Here is an 11,256-nt window from a genome sequence, read left to right as displayed (position 1 = left end):
GGGCAAGATGTTTCCCAGGGAGAGGCTGGTATGGGAACGAGGGGAAATGGAAGATGCGGGGGTGAAGTTAGGGTGGCTAGGGTGGGAAGGAGAGAAGGAGGCAGGGAAAGGGGAGAGGCTTTGAGAGTTGTCAGGGAAAGGAAAAAAGGAATTAGGGAGGGAAAACTGAGATGCACCTGCAGGTCCTTGTGGGTCCCCCATGTTTACATGCATAAATTCATACATGTGCATAAACATATATTGGAAAGCTGAGGCAAAAAGGAATGGAATGCAAGGTGCAGTTTCTGTACAATACACCAAGCCCAAATGCATTGAAGATAAATGGCCATTCACAGCAGCAGCCGCCATTGGTAAAATTTTATTAAATATGCTAAGCAAATCTAATAGTTGTAGTGTGAGAAGTATCCATAAACATTATTCAGCCTTAACTGGATAGTGGCCAGTTCCCCAGTATATTTTATTTCAGCAGTCTCCCTTTGACTGAAGCTTCCCTTTGAAATTTTTCAAAGTTGATAAACCCCCAGGAACTATTTAGATTGTGAAGTGGTTTTGATTTACAGTTGCAGCTAAATAAATTCACAAAACCGGCTGACTTTGTCATGGAGAAATATAAATGTATGTAAATAAAAAACCTATATATCTTCTTTCCGATGGAGGGGGGAAAGGGTATTCTGATGTAGAGAAAGATGAATGGCATATATAGGAATGTAGGTACCTCCTAAATAAGACATTTATAGGGACCTTCAGGGTCATCTAGTCCAGTCCCCTGCACAATGCAGCAAATTCACAACTTCTTCCACACACCCAGTGTCCCAGAAAACATAGACTACAGAGGTTTAGTTAAACTTGAGTGCCAAAGATTATGCACAGGTTTGGGGGTTTGAATGTTACATTCAACATGGAACATGGCTTCGTTGCCCCTAAGAATTAATAAAGAACACTTTGCCATGTCACTTTTTCCAAATGCTGTAGTATTATGGCAGTTGAGTATATTGATGGTTCTGATTCCAAATAACTTGGTGCACAATATGTTCCATGCAGTGAAATCAACTGCTCGAGTTACAGGAAAAGTGCTGTTGGAAATGTATGCGTGTCTGTAACCCCCATACTCAGAATGGGTTGACCCAGAAAGGGGTGGAGACTCAAAGCAGCAGAAGGCTGCAGAGCTCATGTAGTTTGGAGGAGACAAGGCTACCAGACTCGGACCTTGGTTTGTATAAGCCCTTAACACCTTGTTAAGGGTTTTTTATGTTTGTAATGGGTGAGAGTTCTCCTGGAAACCTTCATCATGTTGAATCCTGTTCATCAAGCCCTTGGAGTCTTCAGGAGCCAACCCACTTGCAAAGAAGAATTGGACTTGGCAGTATCAGTAGACTGTAAATATAAGGACTTGAAAATGCAACCTGAACAGGACCTTGAAGTGTGATGTAAAATGTTGATGTTATATGTTAAGAAAGTAAACCATTTTGTTTTAAAAATTTGTTAGAGGTTACATGTCCACAACATGACCACATTATGATGGTCTCAGGTGAAGTTGCTGAAAATGCCCCATGTGGCAAATATAAATATGTAAATGTAAAATAGCAAGAGAAGTGTTGGGGAACTAAGGCCGTTTCTGCACGGCCAGGAGGCGCCCCCACGCCGGCAGGAGTTCTGCCGGCGTGGGGGCGGGAGCCTGCTCGCACGCAAGCGTGTGAGCAGTCGAAGGGGAGGCCGGCAGACGGCAGGCGGCTCCGCACGGAGCCGCCTCTGCGCCCTCCCCCGCCCCACTCACGGTGTCCTCCTCGTCGCCTGCGGGGCGTCGCAGCCCCGCCCACGCTGCCCTCCGACCCCTGGAGGTTGGAGGACAGTGTATGGGCTGGCACCGCAGGCTTTGGTGGGAGACACCGTGAGTGGGCGGAGATCATGCCGCTCGGCGGCGCTACCGCCCAAATAGGGAAGACGCTCTCCCGCAACAACAACCTCAAAGGGTTGTTGTTTAGCGGCTTGACGCCTGGGGAGGGAAGAGTCAGGTCGCTGCTGCGCTGCAGCAGCTACCAGCGAACGTAAGGCGCTCCCAGGCCGTCATAAATGGGCCGTGCGGAAGCGGCCTAAGAGTTTTTCTTTATCATCCTAAAGAAGTCAGGTGGTTGGCATCTATTATGTAAACAATTTTGCACTTATTCAATCAAATATCTCTGGGCTAGTGTGCCTAGGCCAGGGGTCGGGAACCTTTTCCCCTCAAAGAGCCATTTGGCTCACCCACCCCCCCACCGGCACTTCCACTTCACTACCGCTTCCACCGCCCGCTCAATATTGACACACCTGCCTGCAGGCGATAGCCCGCGTTCGCCTTCGCCGGCTGCCGGGCGATGCGCCCGCCCTGCTCCCCAGGGCGGGTGAAGGTGCCTGGCGGTTCGGCTCGGCCGCCGGAAGCGATGCTCTCGCCTGCTCGGTATGGAGAAGAGGTCAGCCGGCCGCCGGAATGATGCTCCCGCCTGCTCCTTGCAGGGCGGGAGAAGAGGTGCCCGGCGTACCGGCTCGGCCGGGCCGGCCGGAATGATGCTCCCCGCCTGCTCCCTTGCAGGGCGCGGGAGAAGAGGTGCGGCGAAGCTCGCTCTCGGCCGGGCCGGGCCGGGGTCGAGGCCCGCCTGCTCCTTGCAGGCGGGAGAGTAGGTGCCCGATGCTCGCCGCCCGGCCGCTGGAACGATGCTCCGCCTGCTTCGCAGGGCGGGAGAAGAGGGGCCCCGCGGCTCGGCTGATGGAGCCGCAGAACAGCGGCGGAAGAGCCGCATGCGGCTCGCGAGCCGCGGGTTCCCGACCCCTGGCCTAGGCAGAGAAAGTGACATGGTATCACTCAGTCTTTTGGGCTTTCAGCAGATAAACATGGTCAGTACTTACGATGGAGAAGACTTGCAGAGGAAGGCATTGGCAAACCAGCGCTGCTTCTCACTGGACCTGAAAGCTGTTACTGGGATTGCCATAAATCAGCTGTGATATGACAGCATTTAAAACATATGTAATGTGTTTATCCAAAGAATGACAGTAATGATCTACAAAAGAGATTCTGTCAAAGTGATACACAAATAATTAAGTATGTGAATCAGGATCGTAAAGCTTTCCCTTCCTTTTTTTTTTTTTGCATCTGACCTTGCTCTTGTGCCTTTAATAGTGACTTACTTTAGCAACTGAAACTTTCTCTGGCATAGATTTAAGTGGCAGGATGCTTTTTTGGGTTTAAAGAGTCTTTTAAAAACTCAGGAAAAAAAAAGATCAGGTTAAAAAAATAACAACTGCAGGACCCAGAGCCAGTCAAAGCATTACTTCCCCCACAAAAGAAGTAACACTGAGTTGTAAGACAAAACAAATGAGATCAAAATTGAATTTTAAAACATTGTAAAGATGAATCTATGTGCTAAGGAGCAAGCTAACCTTCCATGAAGTTTAGCCAAAGTAGAAATGCAAAAGCTGTCTCTGCAAAAAGATTAACAATTGTTTTTGTCGTCAATGAAGTCTATGAAAAGCACGAGGAAGATTTGTGTGTGATGTCATAAAAAGATAATGGTTCGGTTGATAATAATACTCTTGGCTTCAAACTCTTCACATGAAACAAAATACCAGACCTTCCCTATAACAGCCCACTTTAATTATCACTAATCAAAATAGTCTACAACAGCCAAGGAAACTGGCAGCCTGGGCTATGCCTTATATGAATTTCATATGCTTATATAAATGTAACAGTTCCCTAGTGCTCCCTTAATGATCAGCATAGAAGTCAAACAGCTAGACAAGGAGGCAGCAAGTTAAACAAAAAGGAAAAGCTGATCCAAGGCAATTTCCAGTCAGGGTGTCACCTGATCCTCCATGTGGGTAACAGCAGTGTTAAAGTTCAGAGTGAAGCTGAAAGGTCAGAAAGTAGAAAGGTTTCTTTTTCCAATTTCCCATGAAGTTCTCCAAGTCCATGAGTTCAGAAGACACTCTGGTGAGACATCTGAGGAACAGCTTATATATCATCAGATGGGACCAAGCTGCAAAAAGGAAGCTAACACCCACTGAGTTACTTACAGATTTTGCTAAGAATGGCCTAAATCTGCAGATTAAATTGTCTAGCCTTACATTTAACATGCAGGAGGAGAGATCAGGCTGGATGGGAAGTGGTGGGTTTTTGGAGTAAGTCAGCTCACTCCATGTGATTGGTGCTGGGTAAGCCATTTTGGCTGTAAACATGCTTTTTGTGGAAAGAACTTCCTGAGAGTTATTTATTTACTACATTAATTTTATATGCTGCCCTTCCTTTTGTGGGCCACCCATGAATAAATACACACTAGATCAGGATGAAGCCAGCCCACTAATGCACCACCTCCTTTCAGTCTGTCTTGCCCGCCAGCTGAGATCTTGCTTACAAGCCAGGCTTTATGTGTTCCTGCTTTCAGAGGTGAGTTGGCAATCAGAGACAGGGCCTTTTCAGTAGTGGCACCTCGTTTGTAGGATGTCCTTCCCTTTGACACACTTTAGCTACCTATCCTACTTTCAGACCAAGATGTTTCTTCTTACTCAAGGCTTGATCTTTCAAGATTGGTTTTAAAGTCTTCTTTTGTCACAGGAACCATTTTATGAGTCTTGTTTAAAGCTGCTCAGTAGTTTATGCAGTTTTCGTACTCTGGCAGGTTTTTAAATGCTGGGTTTTAACACTTTATTATTAACATCTATAATGGCATCTTATGTTTTTAATATGTTTTACTATGTACACTGCTTTGAGCAGGCTCTCTGGGGAGATGGCATAGAAAATGTTCTCAATAAATTAATGAAAATTATGGGAAGACACACAGCACTTCAGCTTGTACCACTGGTATGCATGTAAGTTCACCTTTAGTCCTAGAGAAGCAAATAAAGTCTCAGCTTTCTTTATGTGCCACCCAAGCATTTTCAGCAGAGGCCACGGCAACTAACAATATAAAATAAAAGCTACAAAACACAAAACTTTTGAGTGGCAGAATTCTCTTAGGACCTTCTTGGCCTTCTCATCTCACAGCAATAAGATGTGGAATAGTTCCTACTGATCCCCTTTCAGCACTTTATTCATGCAATCTTTTCTTGACCTTTCTGCTCTCCCGATGCTACCAGCTGATCTATGCTGGTGTTAACAGTGGGCCAAGTCATGGCTTGGCAGCTGCCATTTACTCAAGCAACTGTGAACAGGTCTGGGTATAGCCTCAGTCTAAGCAGCTGAGCATTAAAAGGAAATTGGGGAGGTTGAGTTCTAGGCAGTTAACAATAGGAACTCCACCTGACAGGAACCCCCATTTTATTGCATTGTATACCACATTGGTCAAGTCACACATGGAGTATTGTATGCGGTTCTGGAGGTCTCACTTCAAAAAGGATGTCGACAGAATGGACCAGGTACGAAGGAGATCAACGAAGATGATCAGGGGCCTGGAGGCCAAGCCCTACAAGAAAAGGCAGAGGGACCTGGAAACGATCAGTCTACAGAAGATGAGGTTGAGGGGTGATATGATTGTCCTCTTCAAGTATTTGAGAGATTGTTACTTAGAGGAAGTCAGGAAGAATAGGACTCACAACAATGGATACAATTACAGGTCCAAAGGTACCAGCTGCATATCAGGAATTTTTTTACAGTGAGCGCAGCAGTAGAATTGGCAGCCTGGGGAGATGGTGTACCAATCCCATCATAGCAGAAACACTGTTCTGTTTCTTAGTGCAACTACTGGTGCAAAAATGACCTCTCGGTCCCCTAATATTTTGTAGCCAGTTTGGGATCCATCCAGTTATCCCAGCCTCTTAGTTGGCCTCTCTGCTTCTCCACCTGGTCATTTTCACTCTGCCAGAGCTGCTCTGTGGCTGCCAAGGGCCAGGCTTGTGTGTTATTTATACCCTACCCAGAGGTGGGATGCAGCCAGTTCGCACCGGTTCGATAGAACCGGTTGTTACATTGTCTTCAGTTCAGCGAACCGGTTGTTAAAGATTAACTTTTGATAAAACTGCCGGTTAATGATTAACTTCAACTGACCCAGCAAGTCTGTTAATGATTAATCCCCCTCCCCTCCATGGCAGATGCGCCCACCCTGCTTTGTTAAACATTCTACCCTTGTGGCATGGGGATGGGGAGTGCAGAATTTGGCCAGTGTTTGGTTTCTGTGGGCAAATCTTGCTTCCTGCAGGGCAGGCGAAGATGGGCCCAGCGGCTCGGCTCCGTCTGGCCGGCCGGGCTGAGACGCTCGCGCAGCGGGCAGGCAGGAGGTAAAGACCATGGGCACGCGGCCTAGCCGGCTGGCGGGCGATGCCTCGCTCTGCTGACTGCACGGCGGGCAAAGATGGCCTCGGCGTTCGATATCTGGCCGGCCGCCAATACCTACCGCAAGAAGCGGGCGGGTAAAAGCGACGGTAACGGCCTGGCCGCCGGGCCGGGCAGATGCTCGCCTGCTTCCTGCAGGACGGGTGAAGATGGGTCGACTGACCTGGCCAGTCATTGATAACCCGCAAGCAGCGGGCGGCAGGAGGTAAGCCCACGGCACGGCCTGGCCGGGCCGTGGCGTAGATACAGCCCGGCCTGCTTCCTGCAGGGCGGCGAAGATGGGACGGGCGGCTCGGGCTTGGCCGTGGGCCGGGCTGAAAGCCACTACCCCGCCAAGCACCAGGGCGTGGCAGGAGGTAAAGCCCACGGCAACCGCCTGGCCGGCCTTTGGCAGAGATCGCTCGCCTGGATTCCTGCAGGGTGGGCGCGAAGATGGGCCCCGCGGCTCGGGCCTAGCTGGCCACCGAGCACCCCGCAAGCAGCGGGCGGCGGCGGTGGGGCTCACGGCACCGCCTGGCCGGCCTTGGGCAGAGATGCCACTCACTCTGGATTCCTGCAGGGTGGGCTTAAGATGGGCCCCCGCGGCTCGCCTAGCTGGCCACCGGGAGAGCACTCCGGGGCAGCGGGCGGGCAAGTGGTAAAGCCCACGGCACGGCTCGGCCGGCTGCAGGCGGTGAGATCGCTCGCTCTGCTTCCTGCAGGGTGGGCAGAGGGGTCTCGGGCGGCTCGGCCACCGGGCCGCCGGGAGAGCCTCGCCCGGGCAAGCACCAGAGCCGGGCAGGAGGGCCCACGGCCTGGCCGGCCGCTGGGAGAAGAGATGTGCCCGCCCTGCTCCTGCAGGGTGGGCAAAGATGGCAAGCGGCGGTGGATCGACTGGCCGGGCCGCCGAGACTGCCTGCCCGCAAGCAGCGGGCGGGCAGGGTGGTGCCCACGGCCTGGCTGGCCGTGGGCGGGATCCTCACTCTGCTTCCTGCAGGGCGGGCGAAGATGGGGGGACGGCGGCCTGGGCCACGCCTGGAGAGCCTCGCCCGCAAGCACCAGGGCGGCAGGGAGGTAAAGCCCACGGCAACGCCCGCCGCCATGGGCAGAGAATCACGCTCGCCCTGCTTCCTGCAGGTGGGCAAAGATGGTGCGGCGGTGGATCGACTCACGCCGCTGGAGAGCCTCCAGCCCGGGCAAGCACCAGGGCTGGCAGGGAGGCAGCCCACGCCTGGCCGGGCCGCTGGCAGATGCTACCGCCCTGCCCCTGCAGGGCGGGCGAAGATGGCACGGGCGGCTCGGCTCGGGCCGTCAGCTGAGCACCACGCACAAGCAGCGGGCTGGCAGGAGGTAAAGCCTAATGGCACGGCCCCGGGCCGGCCGGGCGAGATGCTCACTGCCTCCCCTGCAGGGCAGGCTGGGACGGGCGGCTCGGGCTTGGCCGGGCCGCCGGGAGAGCCCGCCCGCAAGCACCAGGGCAGGTGCAGGAGGTAAAGCCTCCACGGCACGGCCTGCCCGCCTGCTGGCGATGCTGCTTCCCGCCCCTGCTCTCTGCAGGGGCGGGTGAAGATGTAGGGACGGGCGGCTCGGCTTGGCCGCCTGGGCTGGAGAGCCGCCCGCCTAGCACCAGGGGCGGCAGGAGGTGGGGCTTCACGGCACCCGGCCGGCCGCTGCAGATGCGCTCACCTGCTCCCCTGCAGGGTGGGCAAAGATGGGTGCGGCGGGACCGACCCGGCTGGCCGGGAGCCACGCAGCCTGGCCGGCCGCTGGCAAGAGATGCGCCCGCCTGCTTCTTGCAGGGCAGGCAAAGATGGTCCGGGCGGCTCGCCTGGCCGGGCCGGGAAAGCACCCACCGGCAGGAGGTAAAGCTTCCACTGCACGGCCTGGCCGGGCCGCTGGTGAAGTCGCCCCTGCTTCCTGCAGGTGGGCGGGCGAAGATGGGTGCACGGGCGGCTCGACTGGCCGTCATTGAGCGCCTCAAGCAGTGGGCTGGCAGGGAGGTAAGCCCACGGCACGGCTCCTGGCCGGGCCGCTGGAGAGCCAGCCTGCAAGCAGCGGGCGGGCAGGAGGGGTAAAGGCCACGCACGGGCCCGCCGCTGGCAAGCAGATGCCCACCCGCCTGCAGGGCGGGCGAAGATTGGTCCGGCGGCTCGCCTGGCCGGGCTGCCGGGCTGCCCACCCGCAAGCAGCGTGGGCGGCAGGAGGTAAAGCCCGACGGCACGGCCTGGCCGGCCGCGGGCGAGGATGATGCCCGCCCCTGCTTCCTGCATGGGCTAAGATGGGGCCCGGCGGGCTCCGCTTCATGGAGCCGCAAGAGAACAGCGAAGAGCCGCTAGCTGCTCAAGCGAGCCACAGGTTCCCACCCCTGCCTTAGTAGGAGAGCAGGAACACTACCTAAATACCCTGTTCCTCCTGGCTATTAAAGTAAGTAACTCATTTTTTTGTTAAACGCTCTCTACCCTTGTGGCATAGGGATGGGGAGGGCAGAATTTGGCCAGTGTTTGGTTTCTGTGGGCAAATCTTTCATCCTGGTGGCATGGGGATGGGGAGGGCAGAATTTGGCCTGTGTTTGCTTCTCTGTGGGCAAATCTTCTCTACCCCTGGTGGCATGGGGATGGGGAGGTCAGCGTTTGGCCAGTGTTTGGTTTCTGTGGGCACATCTTTCTCCTCTGGTGGTGCATGGGAATGGAGAGTGCAGAATTTGGCCAGTGTTTGGTTTCTGTGGGCAAATCTTTCTACCCTGGTGGCATGGGAATGGGGAGTGCAGAATTTGGCCAGTGCTTGGTTTCTGTGGGCAAATCTTTCTACCCTGGTGGCATGGGAATGGAGAGTGCAGAATTTGGCCAGTGTTTGGTTCCTGTGGGCAAATCTTTCTACCCTGGTGGCATGGGAATGGGGAGTGCAGAATTTGGCCAGTGTTTGGTTTCTGTGGGCAAATCTTTCTACTTTGGTGGCATGGGGATGGAGAGTGCAGAATTTGGCCAGTGTTTGGTTTCTGTGGGCAAATCTTTCTACCCTGGTGGCATGGGAATGAAGAGTGCAGAATTTGGCCAGTGTTTGGTTTCTGTGGGCAAATCTTTCTACTCTGGTGGCATGGGAATGGAAAGTGCAGAATTTGGCCAGTGTTTGGTTTCTGTGGGCAAATCTTTCTACCCTGGTGGCATGGGGATGGAAAGTGCAGAATTTGGCCAGTGCTTGGTTTCTGTGGGCAAATCTTTCTACCCTGGTGGCATGGGGATGGGGAGAGGAGTTTTTGCTCAGTGCTTGGCTCCGTTTTGCAAAACTGTCTACCCAGGTGGCATTGGGGTGGAGTGGGGAGATTTTGCCCAGTGCCCCTGCTGCAGTACCGCCCACCCTGCTCTGGAAATCTCTTCACCCAGAACGCCCAGACCATGCCCTCGCCATGTTGTGCCCCACCCTGCTCCGTTTGGCACTACGCGACTGTTTGAATCCCACCACCATCGGAACCTGTTGTTAAAATTTTTGAATCCCACCACTGACCCTACCCTACCCCCAAAGGTAGGGTCCCCTCTCTTGTAGTATTCCCCACAGGCAGGATGCTTGTTAGTAACATAATTGAAGCATTTCCCTAATGCATTTGTGTTTCCATTTTGGAAACTGTCATTTAATTTGCAAACTTGTTTAAGCTTTCAAACTCATTTTCTTTTCTGGTAAGAAAATAAACCCCGCTTTTTATTTTGAAAAGCTTATTTCCCCTCTTTTTTTGAGTGTGGTCTGAATCCCAACCTCAATATATGTAGGATTAAAGATCTTAATACCTAATAGGTCACAATGTATGTTTCTTTGTACTAGCAAAAGGGGATGCCTTCATATGTCCAATGATGTGGGCAATAGCTTTGCACTGTACATATGTCTAATGATGTGGGCAATAGCTTTGCACTGTTCTGTGAGCAAAAAGGATCTTCCCACGGTGGTACATGCTCTGGTAACATATAGATTAGACTACTGAAATACACTGTATGTGGGGCTGCCATTGAATAACGTTCACAAGCTGACTAGTTGTGACCAGAATGCTGACAAGAGTGGCTTAACTTCCAGGACCAACTCAAGGTGCTGGTATTGACTGTTAAAGCCATATATGGCTTGGGCTTGCATACCTTAAGGACCACCTATGATCATTTAAACATACCTGCAAGAGCCCTTCTTTAGGTAACCTGATCATCTGATACTAGGGGAAGGAAACACACAAACTATTTAAATCAGTTATTTTGGTGGCATCTACGTTCTCACACATTTACAGTATAATCTTAAGCAGACTTTTATGCTTCTAAGACCACTGACTTCAATGTACTTAAGGGTGTAACTCTGCTTACAATTGGACTGTGAGTTATGAATCTTGAAGGGTTCAGCAATCTTATATATAATGGTGGTTTGACATTTTCTCTTATTATTTTCCATAATAATTTCCATAATAGATTAAAACATCTCCATAACAGATTAAATATTTCCATAATTGATTAAAAGATCTATTTTCAATAGATTTTTTAAAAAACTGGTACATTTACAGGTTTTTTTATTTAAAAAAGCACTCCTACTTCAAAAAAGGACAAATTGCTTCAATCTGTTGTTTTATCGTTGCCCGCAACAACGTCTGAGTGGAAGTTTTGAGATAACATCAGCTTTTGTTTCTTTATTAAGGATTCAACTAGTACAAGCCAAAACACAGATGGTAACCTTGTGGCAGCGCACAGCAGGTTATGCAAATAATTCAGAATTTGTGGGCATTAGGAAAACCAACATCTGTATAAAGGAATACTCCCACTCTGCACTTAAGATGCATAGTGCTTAATTAGCTGTTTTATATTTGTGGCAACAAGTCAAACAAGTAATATAATCAGATTTTTAATGCATAACAAAATGGTCATGACACACTGACATATGCTGTTTCTACTTTTAACAAAGGAGTAATTTTAACTTAATTGAAAGCAGATGATTAGTGTGGCTGAGACAAAATGTCTGTG

Source organism: Sphaerodactylus townsendi, linkage group LG06, assembly GCF_021028975.2.
Source record: "Sphaerodactylus townsendi isolate TG3544 linkage group LG06, MPM_Stown_v2.3, whole genome shotgun sequence".
NCBI classification, from domain to species: Eukaryota; Metazoa; Chordata; class Lepidosauria; order Squamata; family Sphaerodactylidae; genus Sphaerodactylus; species Sphaerodactylus townsendi.
This window is presented reverse-complemented; position numbering follows the sequence as displayed.